At 35.9% G+C, this 22,362-nt stretch overlaps 1 pseudogene; it reads left to right on the top strand.

Moving 5' to 3' along the window:
• Positions 1–15,085: 15,085 nt before the first annotated feature.
• On the top strand, positions 15,086–16,037 carry LOC131754363 (nucleophosmin pseudogene; annotated as a pseudogene).
• Positions 16,038–22,362: the final 6,325 nt, after the last annotated feature.

The following is a 22,362-nucleotide window of genomic DNA, read 5'->3' on the forward strand; positions in this document are numbered from 1 at the left end:
AGCTGCTGTGCAGTTTGTCTTAAATTTTCCACACGTCTCTATTCTTCATTCTTATTAATAGTATTCTAGACTGCATGCCTGAATCAACTCAACAACTCTAGCTGGCTCATCCATTTTCAGCTTCTTTCATCTCTTGTTAGTTTGTTTAATACTTTGCTGCCAGCCTTGTCCAAAGAAATGAGTGCAGAGTGAGTACATGATGCTTATTCCAGCATTCAAGGTTTGCCATCCCTTTTACCTTAATGCTTTCATTATACTTTACAACTTAGTTCCCAAACATACAACTTTTGCTCCCAACAGCCTTTTATATCACTATCTCCCAAATACTACGGATACATTTTTATTTTTTGATCTTTTGGTGTTCTCTTTATCTTGCCAAGAATTTACCTTAACCAAGGTTCCCTTGGTGATTATTGTCTAGCATTTGGTTCTATATTGATTGTACTGATATTATGATGCTTTAATGCCTTTATTGTTTTATAACATCCACAAATTTTGTGAGCTTCTTAAATGACACACCAGCCAGGAGGCAGCACAGAATGGGCTTTCAACCACTGTTGTTCAATTGACTTATTGAAAATAAGATAGTAACTTTAGGTATGAAATGTAAAAACTTTAGCAGAGTATAGTGTAGGATGTGAGAGCATATGCTTTTCTAAATGTAACAGAACTTCTTTTCTAAATGAATCCTCAAATTTTCATAAATACCGATTTCCAGATTTGAGTTCACTTCAGGAATCATTTGGTAAGCATTTCAAAACAATTTCAAAGAGATTTTAGGTTCCAAGCCAGCACGTTTTCTCTTCTACAAACCCATAGTGCTTTCCTCACTCTATAAAGAGGCACATTATATGATTGGAGGGATTTGAAAGCAGATATAGCTGTACTTTAATACTTAGCAAGGGTTAAAAGTTGAACTTGAGCTTTGGAGAGGGTATTGTTAAGAGATGGAACATACAGCTTTTCTCTTTACCAACTGTGGAACAAGTGACCTTAATGTTTCCCTAGGATGTTTTGGATTTAACATCTGCCGTGAAAGACGGTGCAATCGAAATGCAGCCTCACTTCTTCCAACCTCTCAGGAGACCTTACAGGCTGCCATTAAATAGTCATCCAGGTGTTAGTCTTGAACTCAAATGTGAACCAGCCCCTGAAGTCTGAGATGAAATCTGGCTAAGCAGTTCATGAAGAATGTTCTGGATTGTTCTCCTGACATGTGAGCTCTTCACCATATGAATTTGTTTTATTTCTTCTTCTCAAATGTTATTAGCAGGAAGACATAATAGATTTGGTTCAGTAAATTCATTTAAAATATAGAAAATAAATTTTGAATTTTATACTTTCTTTTTACACCTCAAAAAGCGATTTTATAACTCAAGAACAGCTAACATAAAATTTGCTGACCCCTTTGAATATAAGTTCCTAAACTGACATGATGTATCATCCTTGGAGGAGATGTTTGATAAGATAGTAAACTAGACTGGAACAGAAAACCTGGGAGCACATTTTTCTCTCATGTCCATTTCATATAAACTGGAGTGTCATTATGCTATTTACATTTTTGTATTCTGTGAAGCCCCTAAAGTTTCCCACATAAAACATAATGAATATTTGCTAAAGGAATAGATGAAAAGAAAGTTATTTACACATTTATTTTGGTGGAAAACATCCATGTTAGAAAGCTAGACCTGACTAATCTTTTTATTGTTTTGATGACAAGTAAGAAAATAATATTTTAGGAATAAGGAGGTTCACATATTGGCTAAAAGTTTTAAATTCATTTTATTTAACTTCTAAAATTCCACGTATTGAAATTGGCTTTACATTGAGAGCCTCTCATTACCTATTTACATTGAAAGATGAATTCATATATTCAAGTATAAAATCCTTCAGAAAAGAACATAAATCATATGTATTTTCATAAAGGGATCCTCACATGACCACCACCCAGATCAAAAACAAGCATTACCAGCACACCAGAAACTTCCTGGTACTTTCCCCTTTAATACCATTCCTTTTTCCTCAAATTAACCATTATCCTGATTTTAAACACCTTATATTAGTTTCAACTCTTTTTTTGAAGTAAGTATAATTAGATATTATATACTTTTTTATGTCTGGTTTTTTTTTAGTTAGCATTTTATTTATGAGATTCAGCTGTGTGATTCCTCTAGCAGTGGCTTGTTCATTTTATCTGCATAGCATAGTAATTCATTGAAGATTTTTATACACAGTTTATCTATTTCATTGTTGATGATTATTTGGATTGTTTCCAGTTTTCAGCTATTGCAAATAATGCTGTTATAAAGCTTCTTTTTTGTGTCTTTTGACAAGGGTACATATATACATTTCTGTGGGCAATATGTGACTGACTATGAGAATAATTACTAGTTTGTAGAATATTCTTATGTTCAGCTTTAGCAGGGACTGCCAAATAATTGAAAACCTTAGCCCTTAAATGAACAAAGTACTCTTATATTTGGGTATACATCTACCATCTAAAAATTTCCCCCTGCATTCCTTAATGTTCTGTGCTCTTTTTTTTTTCTCTTTCTTACCTCTGAGTTGTTGTTTTTAATCAATCCATTTTTGCCCTTTATTTGCTTTTTTTTTTTTTAAATAAACACATCTTTAATGGTTACCCAGGAGATTACAGTTTGAATCTTGGCTTAATAGAATCTAAGACGAATTAGTACTTTTACCACTTCCTGTACACAATATGCCATTTTGTCTCCTTTTAGCACACTATCCTTTTGTGTTACTGTTGACATGAATTATAATTCTACACCTTAAATTCCCTAAATCAATATCAACAGCATTACCATTATCATTATCATTATGACCATCATTTTAGACAAGGATGTGCTTTATATACTGTTCATCACTTCCTGCAATTTTTTTTGTTTTTAGCTGGAATATTTTCCTTCTGCATAAAAGTCTCCTTTAAGTACTTCTTTTAGTGTTAATCTGTTAGTGACAAATTCTAATTTTTTTTTTTACCTGAAAACATCTTTACTTCATCATCTAATTTTGCTAAATACAGAATTCTAACCTAACAATTATTTTCTTTTAGCACTTTAAAAATGTCATTTAATTGTCTCTGGCTTCCATTGTTTCTGTTGAAAAAAAGAACTGTCAGTCTTATTTGTTGCTCCTTTGACAGTAGGATGTAAGTTTTTTTCTGGCTATTTTTAAGATTCTCTCGTGGTATTTGGATTTGAAAAGTTTTGCTGTGCTGTGCCTAGGTATTGTTTTCTTTATAATTATCTTGCTTTGTTTCTAGAGAGTTTTATATCTGTGATTTACATATTTTATCACTTAAAATTTTTTTTAACCTGTATCTCCAAATATTTCTTCTTTCTCCACCCCCACCACTCTTCTCCTACTGGGTCTCAAGTTAGACATTTTTATTACCCCACGTTTCTCAGCTATATCATGTATTTTCTATCCTTTACTACTCTCCATGCATCAATCTGAATATTTTTTATTTACTCGTCTTCTCTGTCACCTCTCTTCTATGGTGTTTAATCTTCTATTAACAAATTTTTCAGCATGTTATCTTTAAGTGTAATATTTTTAGTTTTTTTAATTTCCATGTAGTTCTGTTTAAAAATAGACTTAGTTTTTTGGGTTAAATTTCAGTCTTTTCATCTTTTAAAAATATATTAATCACTATTATTTTAAAATCCATGTGTAACAATTTCTAATGCCTGGATCACCTTTGGATCTTATTTTTTTCCCCTTGGTTTTCATTCATTTGGTTTTTTACTTTATATAGCTGGTAATCTGTGACTGAATACCAGACATTGTCTATGAAACTTTGCAGAGATTGTTCGAAACACTTGACAGTGTTATTTCTTACCAGAATGGAGTTCCAGTTGCTTTCTGACATGTAACTAGAGTAGAGGTAAGTTACTTTAGTTCAGCTTGAGATTGAACTTGTGCAGTTAAGAGTCAAGCCTTTTATTAGGGTAGATCTGTGTTCAGGTCTCTTCTTTTTCCTAAGCTATAACATTTCCAGAGTCCTATGTGGAAATTTTGGATGTATGCCGAGGTCACTCTCCCTTGGCAGGCTCTAATTTCTAATTTGTGTTAACCCTGCTGCTTGAAACTTCCCAAAGTTCCATTCTTAGCCAGCATTCTCCTTACCTTCTTAGCCTCTTGGTCACAAAGCTGCTTATAAATCAGTGAATGCCTTAGCAACACAATAGGCTCTGTTTTTTTATCTTAGTGTACTTTCTTTCTCTCAGAAATTATTGTGCAGAATTCCTGGTTGATTAGTAGCCCTGAACTCAACTTTTGGTTCTTCAACCCCATAAGGCTGCCAAAAGCTTATCTCATTTTCTAATCCTTCTAGTTGATGCTTTCCTCTTGGTTTCTTAGCCTCTCTGCTATATGTAACTTAGGAATTGGCACATGCCTTGTGGGGAAAGTATAGTTTACTTCTATGCCAAGCTCACTTTAGTGAGCTTTTGTTCTTTCCAGAATTCTAACCCCCTCAAGTCCTAGTTCCCTTGGTAGCTGTTTTCTACTTGTTTTGGATTATAAGTGTGTTTGTAACAAGTTACTTCACTATTATCAGATGCAGTTCAATTCAATTAATTTATACACTGAAATATTAAATGAACAAATATTATTTTAATAAGAATATTAATCAACCCACTAACATATCAAATGTATATATGTTTACACTTATAACTGTTCTGCTTTCAAACAGGTAACTAGATTTTACAAAGGACTTCCAGAACACAGTGGCAAAATTTCTTTCCTCCAATTATTACACAAAAATTATTGTTTTGTTGTGGAATAATACAATCTTAATATGGGCTGTTAAAATATAAATAATATATGTCTTTTAAAAAATCCAGTGACACACAAAAGTCTTATGATAAAAGTATGTTTAGTTTTGTAAGAAACTAACACACTGTCTTCCAAAGAGATTGTACAATTTTGATTTTCCACTAATAGCATTGAGAGGTTTGTTCCTCCACATTTTTGCCCGGATTTAGTGTTGTCCATGTTCTGAATCTTGGAAATACCTTTTTATTGTTTAAATATTAAATGTAACATTTTACCCAGCTTTATTGAGATATAATTGACATACATTATCTTGTGAGTTTAAGATATACAACATGATGATTTGATACAAGTATATATTGTGAAATAGTAACCAAAATAGGGCTAGTTAACACTCTGTTTTTTGATCTCCAGCATTTCATTTTTGTTCTTTCTTAGAATTCCCATCTCTCTTATTACATCATTTATCTTGCACATTAACTACTTTTTCCATTAAAACCCTTAGCATATTAATAATATATTTTTTAAAACTTCTGGTTTGATAATTAAAACATTCTTGCCATATTTGGTTCTCATGCTTGTTCAGTCTCTTTAAACTGTTTTTGCCTTTTAGTATGCCTTGTAACTTTTGTGGAAAGGTGGACATAATGTACTGAGTAAAAGGGTAATTGGCCTTTAGTATTGTAGTGGTAAGATGTGGGTGGAGGGAAAACATTCTGTAGTCCTATGATTAGGTATTAGGCTTTTGATAAGCCTGTGCTTCCAGACTGTGAACTTCATTAGTACTTCTTTATACCACCCTCCCCCCGACCCCAACACATACACACTACTTTAGGTGGGACAGAATGGCTAAAAGGAGCTAGGAGTTGGATATTTCCTTTTACCCATATGTGGAAAGCTAGAGCTGTCTGAAATTGGCTATTTCCTTCCTTCCAGGTAGGTTAGATTCTAATAAACCCTAGTAGGTTAGGTTCTGGTAGAATAATCTCTCCTAAGGACAGGGCTTGTAAGAACAGAATGCTCTGGAGTATTTTTAAATGGTTCCTTTTCCCCCTCTCCTTGCTGGAAGCATGAGGAGATTTTTCTCAGATATTCACTGTGAGAACCTGGTCAAGTCTGGAAGGTCAAACTCAAAGTGTGAGGGCCTCCCCATGACTGTTCCCCCTGAAGCTTTTAACTCAGGTTTATCCATAGTGAGCTTCAACATTTCATCAATTGCAGTTTAGGTTTTCCTATCCAGTGCTGATTCCTGTAAAGGTTACTGCTCGGGGGTTTCCGTTCAAATAGGTGTGATTCTCTATATTTGCGTGTTTGTCTCTCCAATTTGGAAGGCAGTGGTTCGTTTTGTGAACTCACTTCTCTGACAAATCTAAGAAAAGTTGTTGATATTTTAGTTTAACAGATTTTTACTTGTTGGGACAGATTTGTGACTTCTGAGCTCCTTCCATGCCAGGCTGGAAACTGGAAGTGGTACAATTAACCTCAATAATTTATTTTATTGAATCACATATATCCAGGACATTATCGTTTCAACCTGTATCACTCGCCTCATTTTAAGTGCTCAGTAATCACATGTGACTAGTGACTCCTGTATTAGGCAGGGGTACTAGAAACCCCTACACTCATGCTAAGCTCAAGAGTTCCCATGGGAGAAGACTTATGAAAGATGATTTCATTCTCTAAAGTGGTGCCCTCCTGAGGTATTTTAAGTATAATTTTGACTATGAGTACTTTGATCATATCTGCTACATTTAGATTCCAGTCCTGTGAAAGGTGTGAAACATTTCTGGGAGTGGCATACCCATGAAAGGGACATTTATGATGCATTTTGTAGAATGGATGAGACTTAAGAACCCAGAAATCACAGAAGTGGAATTGGTAGAAATAACAGCATGAGTAAAACTACCAGAGCAGAAAAATGTCAGGAGTATACAGTGAAAAGAGATGGTTCCATCTGTTTGGGTCTAATCTACCTCCATAACCCCAGTATAGGTGATCCTCACATATGGGAGCATTTTGCTTCCAGAGCGCACTTTCACTTGGCCTGTTTCATCAGAAGATCAAAACCCATTATTGTCAATTTGAGAGTACACAGCACGTGTTTCCTAAGAGTTCCAGGGGTAGATAACAATTTTACTTAGAGAGGAAAAAGCACATCAGTGAATAAAAGGGAGAGATCATTTAATCTAAGGAAACTTTAACAAGTTAGCCTATTGGCTTGGCTTTTGGGAATTTAAAAGTCTTGTTAATTATACTAAATTTCAAAGCAATGTTTGAATTCAAAGTTAAGCCCTTTATTTCAGGGTTCCCAACCCCTGGGCTGTGGACTGGTCTGTTAGGAACCTGGCCGCACAGCACGGGTGGTGAGTGGCAGGCGAGTGAAGCTTCATCTGCCCCTCCCCATCGCTCACATTACAGCCTGAGCAATCCCCCCACCACCTGTCCGTGGAAAAATTGTCTTCCATGAAACTGGTCCCGGGTGCCAAAAACGTTGGACTGCTGCTTTATTTGACAGAATGTTGATAACTTTTATGTTGCTTTGTTTGGGATATAGAATGACTAGAAACAAAGTAGTGAAGATGTCATTATTAGTCCTTTAAAACTTTCAGCTTTCTTGGTGTGTGCTCTTACATGTTTCTTTCCTAAGTGTTTTCCTTTTGGTAAAGAATCAGGCTCTAATTTACAGATGCCACAGACGAAAAACATTCTTCAGCTGGAGTCTAGCAATTTAAAAATTGCTAACTGATTGTGTAAATATTTGTTTCTCACATTACCAGCGTATACATTTTAAGTAGGCAAGGTTTGTACATGCAACAACAACACAACAACAAAAACCTCTTGTGCAAATACTATAATGCGTCAGTTCAGGGCTATGCATTTATAGGATTGAGTTAACTGTGTGTAGTTCAATGTAATGCTTCTTACATTTCCATATTGATAATACCCACATTTTGGACAGCTTCTGTCATATATGAAACATAGAGGGGGAAACTTCCTTTACGCTAATGTAATATTTATTTTATAATGATAGAAGTTACTGAAATCATCTCTTTATTGTAATTTATAAAACAAACACTGTCCAATCTCTGACTTCCTCTCAGTCCAGAGAGATTTCTTCAATATATCTTTTCATTAAAATATAGTTCTTCATGTTGGAACCAAAGGTACTACTAACACAGGACTTGAGGTGAAGAGGAGAAGAAGAATGGTGAGCAAAAGATGGTCATAATTTTTTCAAGTTAATTCCAGAAATACTTGGAAAGCACCACTTATGTTCCACTCTCTGCAAATATAAAAGAGAGCCTTTGACCTCTAGGTGTTCCAGTCTAGCAAGGACAGAGAAGAAAACACATACCTAAATTATAAAAATATAAAAACTGCTTTGGAGGTAGAGAGAATCAAGGATTTTGCTCCAGAGAAGATGATATCTGGGTCGAGACTTAATGTGTTGTAGGAGTTCCTGTAGCTTACAATGATGGTGGAAAGGGATGAGAATTCTTGAGACAGGCAATAACATTTTTCTTTGGGGAATCTCTCTCTCTTTTAACTAGATCACACTTTAACTTGGACAGAATTTGGGAATAAGGCAGGGTCTGATTTGAAGAAAGAAGGTAGAACAGAGAAGCAAAGTAGGATGAGAATCAAAGACCTATTTCAGGCTCATTAACAGTGGTGGATTTGGGAGAACAAACAGAATGTAGTGGTGTCTAGAGAGAGTTCCAAGGGGCATTGCTAAGTGGAAACAGATCAGTTTTTTATCTATGGGTAGGGAGAAAGCTGCAAAAGTGGGCAGAAAGGAGTAATTTTTGAGACTTTAGACAAACTAGTTTTCTCAGGAAAATAGAAGGGGTTTTGGATAATTGCAATGCAGAGTATAAGCTGAGTAGTAGGTGAAATTGAAAAGTTGGCAAAGCTAAAATCATAAAGGACCGTAGATGTCATGCTAAATCACTGAGATCATATCTGATGGTTAATGAAAAGTTTATGGGCAGTTTTGCTTTTTGGAAAACCCCTCTGGTTTTACTGTGGAAGGTGATTTGAAGGAGGGTAAGACTGGAAGTGGGTGGACAGGTCAGGGATCTAATTTGATAGCTCTAGTGAGAAATGATGAGACTGGAATTCTGGTAGGAGGGCTGCAAAGGAGGTTGGGGGATTCAGGAAATGTTGCGATGCCAAAAAAAGAAAAAATAGAGCTTAGAGACTAATAGGTTAGAAATTTATGATTGTGCTAAATGTGTTCATTGCTAAGGAAATGGTCTCCGGTTGTACAATCAGTGTGAAAGACATCATCAGTCTCATTGAAAATTTGTATTTCCAATGGCATGAATTTATTATATTTTAAGAGATCAAGAACACTTCAAATGAATTCTGTAATAGATCTTTAAATCAGAGTACACAAGTGCTATTAATTTTTTTCATCCATCTGTTAAATTTTAGCTTTTAATGAATAGGGCTTGATGCTTGCTTTATGTTGATAGACTCAATTTTTAAAAGATATTGATATGTGGAGGGGCCATGACATGGAAATCTGGGGATAGGAGCTGCTTTTGTAAGGCAGGATGGTCAGCTTCATTGAAATAAGTAGAAGCAATCTTCTTTCTTTCTGTAATTAACATATCTTTTTCACGCAGTGTCCATCCTTTCTCTTATGATTATGTAAAATGGACTGTACGCAATGTTTTCTTTTGAGCAACGTGATGACAAATGAAATTGACCTAGATGCTCTGCATCCAAAAAGACCTTTAGGGAACCAGGTGTGATGCCTTGTAGGGAGTAGAGGGCTTTTGCGGAGCACAGGCTCCGGACGCGCAGGCCCAGCGGCCATGGCTCACGGCCCCAGCCGCTCCGCGGCATGTGGGATTCTCCCGGACCGGGGCACGAACCGGGTCCCCTGTATCGGCAGGCGGGCTCTTAACCACTGCGCCACCAGGGAAGCCCCGTGGGGCAGAGGACTTTTGCTATTCATTTCTCTAAGAGTCTACAGCTGTACAGAATGCAGCCACAGAGATTAAGCTGGGCTGAGGGAATTGTGAATAATCCCAGGAGTGCAGTTGCTCTAGAATAAAAAGGAGCAAATTTGGCAATCTCATTTAAATAATAGTTATTTCTCACATGGATGGCAATTTTGTTAAAGCTTATGAGAGCTGTAGCGCAAGTGGGGTTCAAAGTGAAGCGACCCAGTTTTCCAGATCAACAAACAGCTGGAACAAGTGACTTGAACTCTTTCTGTTCGATCTATACATAAGCCTGTTTGTGCTAAACCTGGGGAAAAAGGAGTAGTGTTAGCACAGCATTTCAAAAAACAATTGGATTCAAAACCTGACATATGGATTTAAATCTCAATTTATTATTTGCTCACAGTATGATGCTGAGGAATTTACCTTACCTTTACCTTATGGAGGTCATGATATCAACCTCTCACTTTTTTGGGGTGGAGGGGCTTGTTGTTGTGGTATTTTTGAAGCCAATCTAGACATTGTATAATCTCCTATATACTTCAGTATCTGTGTTATATATAAAGTATATATTTCTAAAATATAGGGACATTTTCTCATATTAGCACAATGCAACCAACACACCTACCAAAATTATCTTTTAAAATTTAAATTAGTATTTAAAAGGACCATGCATAATATTTTATTGTTATGTCTCTTAAATATACTTAGAACAATTTCTACTGTCATTTTTTTTTAATGCCATGGATTCCATAAAGAAAATGAGTCAGTTGTTGAGGTAGACAGAATAATGGCCCCCAGAGATGATCACACCCTAATCTCCAGAACCTGTGAATGTTACCTCACAGGGAAAAGGGGTATTTGCTTCTGTGATTAAGTTAAGTACATTGAGGTGGGAAGAGCTACCTAGGTTATCCAGGTGTGGCCAATGTAATCACAAGGGTACTTAAAATGGAAGAAAGAGGGGAGAGGAGGTTCAGAGGGAAATGTAGTTGCAAGAGAGTGGTTAGAGCGATGGAATATTTCTAGCTTTGAAGATAGAGGCAGGGGACCACAAACCAAGGAATGTGGATGACCTCTATGAGCTGAAAGAGACAAAGAAATGAATTCTCCACCGAGCCTCCAAAGAGAAATTCAGCTCCGACCATACTAGATTTTATCCTGGTGAGACCTGTGTGGGACTTCTAACCTACAGAACTGTAAGGTAAGAATTTTGTGTTGTTTTAAGCCACTAGTTATTATTATTTATTTTATAGTTTGTTATACCAGCCATAGAAAATTAATATAGTCTTGCAGAGCATTTACATTCTGGGTTTGTTTGTTTGATTATTTGTGGTATAAGTTAACTTTTCCTATCCTTTGTATTTATTGTGATATAATTCAGTTAGAGTCTTAACTACATTTAGGTTAGACTTTTTTCTCTGTGGCAAAATACTTCAGTGGTGGTATTTTAAACTTCATATTGTGTGTAGTCATCCAACGTGCAATGTCTGCTTGTTATAACTAAGATTCATCACTGGGTTCAGGTGGTGGTGTCTTGATCCCAGCTAACATTTTATCTATGGGTAAAATGTACTAGTATAATCTATTGATAAACATTGCCTGGATCAATTATTCCATTAGTGGTTATAAAATTATGATTTTAAAATTTTGATCATTGCACATTTATTGGTTGGGATTTATCTGTAAAGAATCTTGATTTGGTTACACTGAAATAATTTGTGCAAGAAAGTCAGGATAAATGTTTAATTATTTCCTTTTACATGTCAATTTTCAGAATAAGGAGTTGGTGCTGTTTACTCTTTGTAAAATTAGTTGGAGTTTTGGATTTCTGTCTTTCCTTATCCTTTTTAGAAAAATCACTATGAACTAATAAGTTTGTTTTAATACTAGTGTGTTGGATCATTTGCATTAATTAATGTATTATTTGTGTACTCAAATTTTTCCATCTTTGGCCCCTTCATCTTGGCTCTGTGCCATTTAGATAAGACCCAAATTCATTGGTGGCTTCTGTTTTCAGTTGTAATAAGATAACACATTCTCATCTTGTATATTTCCTACCCCAGGTCTGTAATTACCATTTCTCCAATCAAATATATTGACATACATATTGCAAGTTATCCCACTGAATCTATGTTATTATAATTTACTGAACAGTTCTCTACCATTGGGCATTTAAGTTCTCTGAAATTAGCCATTTAGATTTTTTCACTTCTTGTGCAGCTGTGTTATCTGAAACACAAGTAAATACACTGAATTTAATGTAACTTGTGATTACATTTTAGGTATTTTTCAGAGATAGAAATTTAGGAATCAAATGGCCATAATCATATAACATCACCACATTTTTGAGATACATTTTACACAGTCAGTATTGTGTTAGGCATTATGGAGAACAAAAATGTAAAGCAGGGCCTTTGCTCTTAAAAATCCAACATTGCAATTTGAATGATCAAAATGCACCATATCTACTAAAGTTAAGCAGTAAATATGTTAATAAAGAGGCCTTGCTCATTTCGAAGTTTCTTGACTGCCTTGTAAAAAAAAAAAAAAAAAAAAAAAAAACAGTGGGACCCTCCCAAATTGCCTAATACTGAAATAAAGAAATTTGTGGTTAGTTGAGTGTTCATTATGTGTATGAGTTCTAGCAATTAAGAGAATAAAATGGTAAAAACATTGTCAGAGAAAAATTGTACCACACAAGTTAAACAGGCAAAGAAGGCTTTGTTCAAAACTGTTACAGTAGGGGAGAGTTTGAACTTAACTCCATTGAGGGCTGGAGACTTTTTAAGAGCTGCAGATGGGTGTGGAGAATACAGGCCACCTGAGTTTGCTAATTGGCCTTGCCCGTAGGTAAGCTGTATTTTCTGGTATCTTCATGGTAGCAGGAGTTTTACAAACTGGAGCAAGGTGTCCCTTGAAATTAGGCTCCTACCCTCCCACAAAGATTGTTAGATAGAGGTGTTATCTTCCTGGACGATTACATTTTAAAGAGATGGTTTCAGGTACTTGCAAAAGACTTTTCCCAGTCTTAAAGCTGGCGAGAGACTTTAGACGGAGGTGTATACATTACAGAGGTGGCAGAGTAAATATTTGCTATGGTAAGTTTTTTAAAGTAAATGCTCTAAGAAAAGGAAGGTCAGGGGACCTATGGTCAGGAAGAAATTTGTCTAAAATTTAGTCAAGCTGAGGGGAGCATTCGGCTGTCTTGGTATTTGATAACTTAAAATTTTGTGAAATTATTTAATGAAGAATTCGATGATTATCAAGTAAGTAATTTCAATCATATATTCTGTCATAATCGGCATTGATTCATTTTCTCATAATTCAGCGTGGTAATACTTTGTGTAGAACACAAAAAGCAATGGGAACTAATTGTAAATTGAAAAATTTTAGAAAATTAATGAAAGTGGTATTAAGTGTAAGTTACAAACAAAACTGATAAAATTATAGCAGAGATGGGGCAATTAACAATTGAAAAAGAAAACCTGCATGGGTATTGATATAACTGAGTTTCAGCAGAGAATGATTTGAGTATCAGTAGATTAAGGAAGACTTATTGAAAATTTGATAAGTCAATAACTAAAACATAAAGAGGATAAAGTCAAATGCAAAATGATGAGTGTAGATTTACCTTATAAAATTTGTCAGAAAAATACATCCTGGAAACATTTGAACCACAATTACTCTAAAACATTAAAGAATCATAATCACAACCTAAAATTCATAATTTTTATAATTTAAATTTGATTTGTAAAGGTAATATCCTAATCAATCTTTTTTCTCTATTTAATCATTTTTCTCTATTTTATGTGGATTAACTTTTATCCATACCAATTATTCAGACAATAAAGAACTCATTTTATAAAATAGAAAATTTTAACAAATACTGAAATTTTTTTTTTTTTTTTTTTTTTGTGGTACGCGGGCCTCTCACTGTTGTGGCCTCTCCCGTTGCGGAGCACAGGCTCCGGACGCGCAGGCTCAGCGGCCATGGCTCACGGGCCCAGCCGCTCCGTGGCACGTGGGATCTTCCCGGACCGGGGCACGAACCCGCGTCCCCTGCATCGGCAGGCGGACTCTCAACCGCTGCGCCACCGGGGAAGCCCAAAATACTGAAATTTTGATAATAGGTAAATGATAATGGCTGAAACAGAAGGCTAGAATGCTTTCTCTAGAAAATAAATGGAGCTATGCTTTTCATTGTACATTTAAATCTGCAGAAAGCAATGCTATATATTGCTATAAGTACATTTATAGAAGGATATGCACAACTTCAGGATGATGATTTGGTGGGAAGGCATTGAGTTGGAGGAAGCAGAGGGTGGAGGGGGAGACTTAAAAATATCTAACATCTTATTTCTTAAAAATAAATTCCATATGGAAAGAAGTTAACCTCTGCTAAATCTGAGTGATAGATTGAATATTGTATTATTTGCATTTTTTCCATGTTCAAAGAAAGAAAAAAACAAACTTTTATCTTGCCTGTTGCTTTTTCTCACTAGAACATAATCTTTTAGGGGGAAGAGATGATACCTTATTCACTTTTGCATTATTCCCCTTGTTTAAACCAGAGATTTTCAAATGTAGGATGCTGTAACTCCTCTCTCTATTGAATTGGAAGGTCCTTACATTGTGGATTTGAGATTTATAATAATTTAAGTGATTTTGACATTTGGGAAACCTTTTTATATTTCTCTAATTGGTCTGAACCTAGTCATTGGTAAATTGACTTATGCTGATTAGATTAAATATAGAACAGTAAGGGTGATTGTATTGTGTAGGGTATTTAATTTTGCTTTCCTTAATCAAAACATCATGTGATAGTCTTCCTTCCTTTTTTCCTTTCTTCCTTCTTTTATTTTGACTTCCAGTCATTCAGAGAAACCAAATGAAATTGTCCAGGTACTAAGTAAATAGCAGTAGCGTATTTACTCAAACAAGAGGAAGAATGGTTCTAATTTTTATTAATTATGGAAAAACCATATCTTTAATCTGAAGAGTTTGAAATGACTCTCAGTCAGCACTGCCTCTAGAACACAAATTCTACCCTGGGTTGAAATGGAGTCTTCACAATGATCTCAAAAGCCACGCTCAGCGTCTCAGGGGTTAATGACAGACACGGCTCTTGCCGTGATAAAATAGTCAAAGCTTTTTCACTTGTCTTTTGTATTCTTAAAGGGGTTAACATACAGATCAGGACTTAATTTAGTACACATCTTTTGCACTTGCATGTGTCTGCCTGTCTAATTAACTCTATGTAATAAACAGCTCCTCGCCCTTATGTGATTCCATCCTGAGCAACTGTTCCCTGGAATGGTAGTCTTTTATCTCCTTCCACCTTCTCTCCCACCTAAGTGCGTGCCACCAACCCATGGAAGATTCGATGGACATGGACATGAGCCCCCTGAGGCCCCAGAACTATCTTTTCAGTTGTGAACTAAAGGCTGACAAAGATTATCACTTTAAGGTGGATAATGATGAAAGTGAGCACCAGTTATCTTTAAGAATGGTCAGTTTAGGGGCTGGTGCAAAGGATGAATTGCACATTGTCGAAGCAGAGGCAATGAATTTTGAAGGCGGTCCAATTAAAGTAACACTAGCAACTTTGAAAATGTGCAGCCAATTTTTTTCCTTGGGGGCTTTGAAATAACATCACCTGTGGGCTTACGGTTGAATTATGGTTCAGGGCCTGTGAATATTAGTGGACAGCACTTAGTAGCTATGGAGGAAGTTGCAGAATAAGATGATGAAGAGGAGGAGGATATGAAACTCCTAAGTATATCTGGAAAGTGTTCTGCCCCTGGAAGTGGTAGAAAGTTTCCACAGAAAAAAAGTAAAACTTGCAGCTGATTAAGATGAAGATGATGATGATGATGATGACTTTGATGATAAGGAAGCTGAATAAAAAGCTACAGTAAAGAAATCTGCACAAGATACTACAGCCAAAAAATGTGCAAAAAACAAACCATAATGGAAAAGACTCAAATCCATCAACACCAAGATCAAAAGGCCAAGAATCCTTCAAAAAAAAACAGGAAAAAAAATCCTAAAACACCAAGAGGACTGAGCTCTGTAGAAGACATTAAAGCAAAAATGCAAGCAAGTATAGAAAAAGGTGGTTCCCCTCCCAAAGTGGAAGCCAAATTCATCAATTATGTGAAGAATTGTTTCCGTATGACTGACCAGGAGGATGTTCAAGATCTCTGGCAGTGGAGGAAGTCTCTTTTTAAGAAGTAGTTTAAACAGTTTGTTAAAATTTTCTGTCTTATTTCATTTCTGTAAGTTGATATCTGGCTGTCCTTTTTATAATGAGGAGTGAGAACTTTCCCTACCGTGTCTGGTAAATGTTGTCCAGGTTCCATTGCCAAGAATGTGTTGTCCAAAATACCTATTTAGTTTTTAAAATGGAACTTCACCCTTTGCTTGGTTTTAACTATGTATGGAATGTTATGATAGGACATAGTAGTAGTGGTGGTCAGACAAATGGAAATGGTGTGGAGGCAAAAATATACATGTGAAATAAACTCAGTATTTTAATACAGTAAAAAAAAAAAAAAAAAAAAAAAAAAAGCTCCTCACCCTGAAACACTGATAATTTTTGATTTAAATAAAATTTTATGTATTGCCTTTGGCTTTATGAAATGCATTCTGTAGAAACTTGCTTATGAACTATTTTGAACAATTAGAGAAAATACTTCCAATCCTATGTGTCTAACACCTAGATTTAACAAATGAAACTTTCCTTACTCTTTGAATCTGGAAGTAAATGGTTCTTATGTAGTTTTGACTTCTCAGCTCATCCAGATTGCCAGCCTCTGAGAATTTGGTGAAAGCTATGGATTGCCTCTCAGAAAGATTTGCACATATATAACATTTTATATCCAGCTTTAGAGGATTTATGGACTTTTACAAAGTCTAAGTTAAAAACTCCTGCTATAAGGAGCCAGTCTGGATAATCCATTGTGAATAGACTTTGGGATGTCCATTGACACAGATAGTTAAAATTTGGGTGAATCCAAAATAACATAAGACCACTGGGCTGTTTAGATTTAAAGTTAGGGATTTTTAATAAGTGGAGTAATTTTAAAACAAGTTTTAAAGTAAGTTATTGATCCTGAAGTCAAACTGGAAAGTTTTTTCAAGTGGTATGAAAAACTGTCCTATATATATATATATATATATACATATATACATATATATATATATTATATATATATATATATATATATACACATACATATACATACACAAACATTCACACACAGCAGGCATGTGGTGGGGCTGTTGTGTGTGTGTTATGTCAGGTTATCCTTTGATGGAATATAGAGAATGCAAGGGAGAAGACAAGTTGCTAGACATGACATTTCTTTCACCGTGCTCAGCTTAGGTAAGCCCTTGTGGTTTCTATACTAAGCCATTGTGGTAAACACAGAGAAGAAAAAAAATAGGTACCATTTTTTATGAAAACTTTCAAGTATTTTTTTCAATATTTTATAGTAAAATGTTCTATTCCAAAAAATGCTTGATGAACTTTTTGTTGAATTTCCTTTCCCAACCTCACTTATTATGTATATATATTATGTATAATATATATGCTACATAATGAAAGGCAAATAAAAACAGGAAGGAATATACTCAAATTATCTTTATAGGTGAGTTGTTAACCAAGATGCATTTTTACCATCTTAATAGCTAAACATAGTCTCAAGTGCTTTTGATACATAAAATGATTCCAGATGCATCAGAAACTCCTTCCATAGGTGTATAACTGGGAATTCTCCAAAATTCCTTCTATGTTCTATGTAGAACATGATGCCTATTAAAGGATAAATAATAAATATGTGCAAATTTGAAGCTTATGTAGACATTGTAAAAAACTAAATGGTATTTTCAACATTATTTAGGATGTTGACAAGTAAGATTTTTTTCGGGGTAATATATTTTAATCACTGAAATTGTTTAGGATTAATGGTACATGGTGATAATTAAAAACAGACCAAATTGTAGTTAATTTTTCATAATTTTTCTACAGATAATGCATCCTACGATTGTCTATTCTAACCACCCCGTCCTTACTATATACCACTAGTTTGGGTACCAGGCATTGTATTAGCCAACAGGGCTGTTAGGCAATATACCTCACTTCTAGCTCTGTACTTATAAGGAGATTACTCCCATCAGTTAAATATTATAGGTCTCAATTCTCACATCTGTGACTTAGAGTCAGATTACACAGTTCCTAAAATATTGTCTCTAAAATGCAACAATTTAGCATTTAGCAGTGAGAATTATAAGAATTGTTGCAATGTGTGTGCATTTACAGAGTCCATAAGCAGAGCACAGATATGGGAAGCATAAGCCCCCTTAAGTTCTAATCACTGCGCTGCCTCACAACATTTAAGCAGGTCCTTTAACCTTTTATTTTACATCAACCTCATTTTTGTCTGTAAAATGAGAGTTGAGCCAGATGACTCTAACATTTCTATCTTGTCTGAGTGTTGTTTATTTCTGTATCTTTATGCAGATTCTTCAAAATATTAATCATACTGTTCATTGTATACAGATACATTCATTTGCTTAGTTGTTATGTAGATAATAAAGAATGACACTTTTGTGATAACTAGTGTAGATGAAGAAATTGAAGCTCAAAGAGATGAAGTATCTTTCCTGCTTCATAAATGAAAAATCTACATTTATTATATAGTGTTAAACATCACTAGAATTGATTATCTTGTCTATTTGGACACAGGTTATAGAACTGAATTATCTAAAATAAACCTTTTTTTTTTTTTTTTTTTTTACGTTATGTTTATAAATAGTTATGTCTCGGTCACATAATGATAGCATTTGGGGGCTGCTATAACAAAAATACCACACATTGGGTGGCCTTAAAAAACACTTTTATTTCTCACAGTACTGGAAGCTGGAAATCCAAGATGGAAATGCCAGCAGATCTGGTGTTGGGTGAGGGCCCCCTTCCTGCCTAGCATACAGCTGCCTTCTAGTTGTCTCCTCCCAGGGCTGGGAGAGCAAGTTCTAGTCTCTTTTTCCTCTTCTTAGAGGACACTAATCCCATCATGGGGTTTCACCCTCGTGACCTCATCTAAACCTAATTACCTCCTAAAGTCCCCCACCTCCTAATATGCCATTGGGGGTTAGACTTTCAACGTATGAATTTTGGAGACATGCAATCCATAACCAGTTGCAACTAGCTAGTACTCTTTTCCTAAACTTGTTTTGGTTTGACTTCTCTCTAAGGCTTCAGCCCAAACTTACATACTATCTTCATGATTTGCCAACTGCCAATCTTACCAGAGTTAAGGCTAGCCAGTCCTCATTCTGCAAATGTCTCCCCACATCCTATGCTCTAGTCTTATTTACTGAAGTCCTGGCTGTCTTTGATCTCCTTGTCTTAGTCAGCTCAGGCTGTCATAACAAAATACCACAAACAGTGTATCTTAAAGAAGAAAAATTTTTTTTTCTCACAGTTCGGGAGGCTGGAGGTCTAAGGTCAAGGTGCTGGCATGTTAGGTTTCTGCTGAGGCTTCTTTCCTGGGCTTGCGGACATTCATTCTCTCTGTGTCCTCACATGGTCTTTTCTCTGTGCACGTGCGCCTGGTGTCTCTTCATATTTTTATAAGGACACCACTCCTATTATATTTGTGTTCCACCTTTATGACCTCATTTAACCTTAATTACATCCTTAAGAGGCCTTATCTCCAACTACAGTCACATTTGCGGTTAGAACTGAACCTATAAATTTTGGAGAGGGGCACAATTTAATCCAAAGACTCTTTAAGCTGTCTGATGTTTCATGGAACTTGTACTTATCCTATGTGTTCCCATCTCTGACTGTATCTCTCTGATCCACATTTGTCTGTTTATTGTCTTTCTACTTCACTGGGCTGTGAGCTTTTTAAAAAGCTAGGAGTGCATAATTTTTAAGTCTAAAACTCTAGGACAGTGATTGCATGTAGATTTATTAAGCAGTACATAAAAGCTTTTCTAATTAGTTTATTAATAAAACAGTTTTATTTTGTATAACATTTTTAGGAAGGGTAGAAAAGTATGCTGCATGTCTTTATCCTAGATGCAAGCAATTGAGATTGTGCCTTCTTAAGATCCTCTATTTTAAAGAGTATCTATGAAGAGGTTAAGACACAATAAGTACTTCAAAACACTTGTGGAATAGAAGCAAGAGAAGTCTCTAAAAGAGCATTTTAGAAAAATGACTACATCAAAGAGAACTGCAATATATGAATTAAGTTGGCCTGAAGCAGAGACGAGGGGATAATGTGTTTCTAAGGTGGCGTGACCACAGAATGTTCTTGATAACAGGTGTGTTCAGACTATGAAGCCTGGATGAACAACAGCCACCAGGGGGATGTGTGATGTGAGAGGAATAAAATATACAGGAGACTCTTTTAGGAAGAAAGCAGAGATGGAATGATTCCACTGGTGTTTTATTTCCTCAAGCAATTTCCTGATACTGCAGGACACTTTTCTGAATGACTTGCTTGCCTCAGCCTTTTTAGTTTAGGACCAAAACTTTTGCCTCCAGATTTTGTGAATCCAGTCTGCTGATCCATTCCATGACATTCAACTTAACACCCTAAAGAATTTAGATCCTGAGGCTTCTAAAAGGAAAAACAACTTGTGGTTATAAATAATTTTCATTCTTTTAGTTTCATGTCACAGTGATCTTTTAAAAATTCTTAGTTGAGGGCTTCCCTGGTGGCGCAGTGGTTGAGAGTCCGCCTACCGATGCAGGGGACTCGGGCTCGTGCCCCAGTCTGGGAAGATCCCACATGCCACGGAGCAGCTGGGCCCGTGAGCCATGGCCGCTGAGCCTGCGCGTCCAGAGCCTGTGCTCCGTGATGGAAGAGGCCACAACAGTGAGAGGCCTGCATAACGCAAAAAAAAACCAGAAAAATTCTTAGTTGAGACAATGTTACTCACCTGTTTAATAGCACATTGGATGTCTCCTTTGATTCACAGTAAAAGCCAGAGTCATAAGGACTCCTTGGCCAAGCCCACTGTGAGCTGAGCTTCCTCACTTCTTTGACTCAGGTGCTGTTGCTCTTTCCCTTCCTGTCTCCAGTACATCAACCTGCTTTCTTTCTTTGCAAAGCACTTGTTACTTTCAAGTAAACTATCTAACCTGTTTATTCCTTTTGTGTGTTGTCTTATCTTTCCCTCAGAACACAGATTCTACCATGACAGAGTGTTGTCTCTTTCGTTCAATGCTGTAGCCCTAGTGCATAGAAGAGTGTCTGGCATGTAGTAGACACAACACAAAACACTACTGTTGAATGAAGAAATAGGATGCAAATTGACACATGGAATTTGTTCTGGAAGTAAAATAAGATGCTAAATTTATGACAGTATTGGCAGAGGAAAATAAAATCAGTAACATTGCTTTTAGCATTGGATTTTCACCTTTGCATAATCATGTTGAAAAAAGTTGATTTCGTTTTGCTTTTCTTAGGCTACTCTTCATGTTAATAGGATAGTCCTAGGTGATGTAAACAATCCATGATCATATTTCTTCACTGAATTTGCATTGGTAATAGTCTCTGTGTCTCCCGCAATAATAACTTTCATTTTTAAAATTAAGTCCTGCGGGATGCAAATAGAAGAGGAGAGGAAGAGGAAAGGAGAAAATATACAAGGAAGAGGAGGAATATCAGAAAAATGCTCTTTGTTGCTCTATTTTACTCATGTCAGCACTTTCTTATCTGTCTTTATAAGGGATACCCTTCTATGTCCTGCTGAGGAAGGTGGGCTGAACTACTCCCCTTAATGCTAAGAGGCTTCTATATGTGAGATACAAGGTAAAGAAAAAGAAAGGAGTAGGTGCTTTGTAGAGAACTTAGAATTGTTTTCCTTTCCAAATTACAATTTATTATTTTTATCTAGGAAAATAAAACAGTGATTTCACTTAGAATATTATTTTCAAGGCATGATTTTCACAGTTTACTATAATCTTTTTCTACGTGTAACATACATTTTCACAGAAGCTGGTTTTGAAAGCTCAGCAGGAAGGAAAGACTGGATGCTCTCCCTGCAGACTTGCTTCTTGTTACTGTAACAAGATGTTGAAGGACCAGGCAACACAGCAAGGGGCAGGGCATGCTTGGGAGAAACAACTGCTCAAAGACAAAAAAATATAAACCATCAATTATGTATTAGAGAAGGGTTTCAATTAATGATCACACCGATGCAGCTTTGTTTACACACAAAAATTTAGTCTCCCCAAACTTTGGGGTCAACCTTGAAAACATAGGCTCATTAGTCAGAATCTTCTTCTAACTACTCTTCAAATTAGAAATTCCTTTGAGAACATGGGCCATTCCATCCATCGGATAACACATGGCTTAAGAGGAATTTATTGACCCTGACTTTGGGAAACCTCGTTGCAGACCTTGTTAGCACAAGGTAGAAACCCGTGCTACCTTGTTAATCAGGATATTACTCTGAAAATCCTTTTCCTTGTCACTGGGACATCATCCAGACACAGATCTCAGATGATCCTTTCTTCATGATGGAGCTAAAGAGGGAGTCAAATGTGAGTAAAAGAAATCAGTTGAACAAGTCAGCAACTGCT

The sequence above is a fragment of the Kogia breviceps genome, chromosome 4 (genome assembly GCF_026419965.1).
Source record: "Kogia breviceps isolate mKogBre1 chromosome 4, mKogBre1 haplotype 1, whole genome shotgun sequence".
In the NCBI taxonomy this organism is placed as follows: domain Eukaryota; kingdom Metazoa; phylum Chordata; class Mammalia; order Artiodactyla; family Physeteridae; genus Kogia; species Kogia breviceps.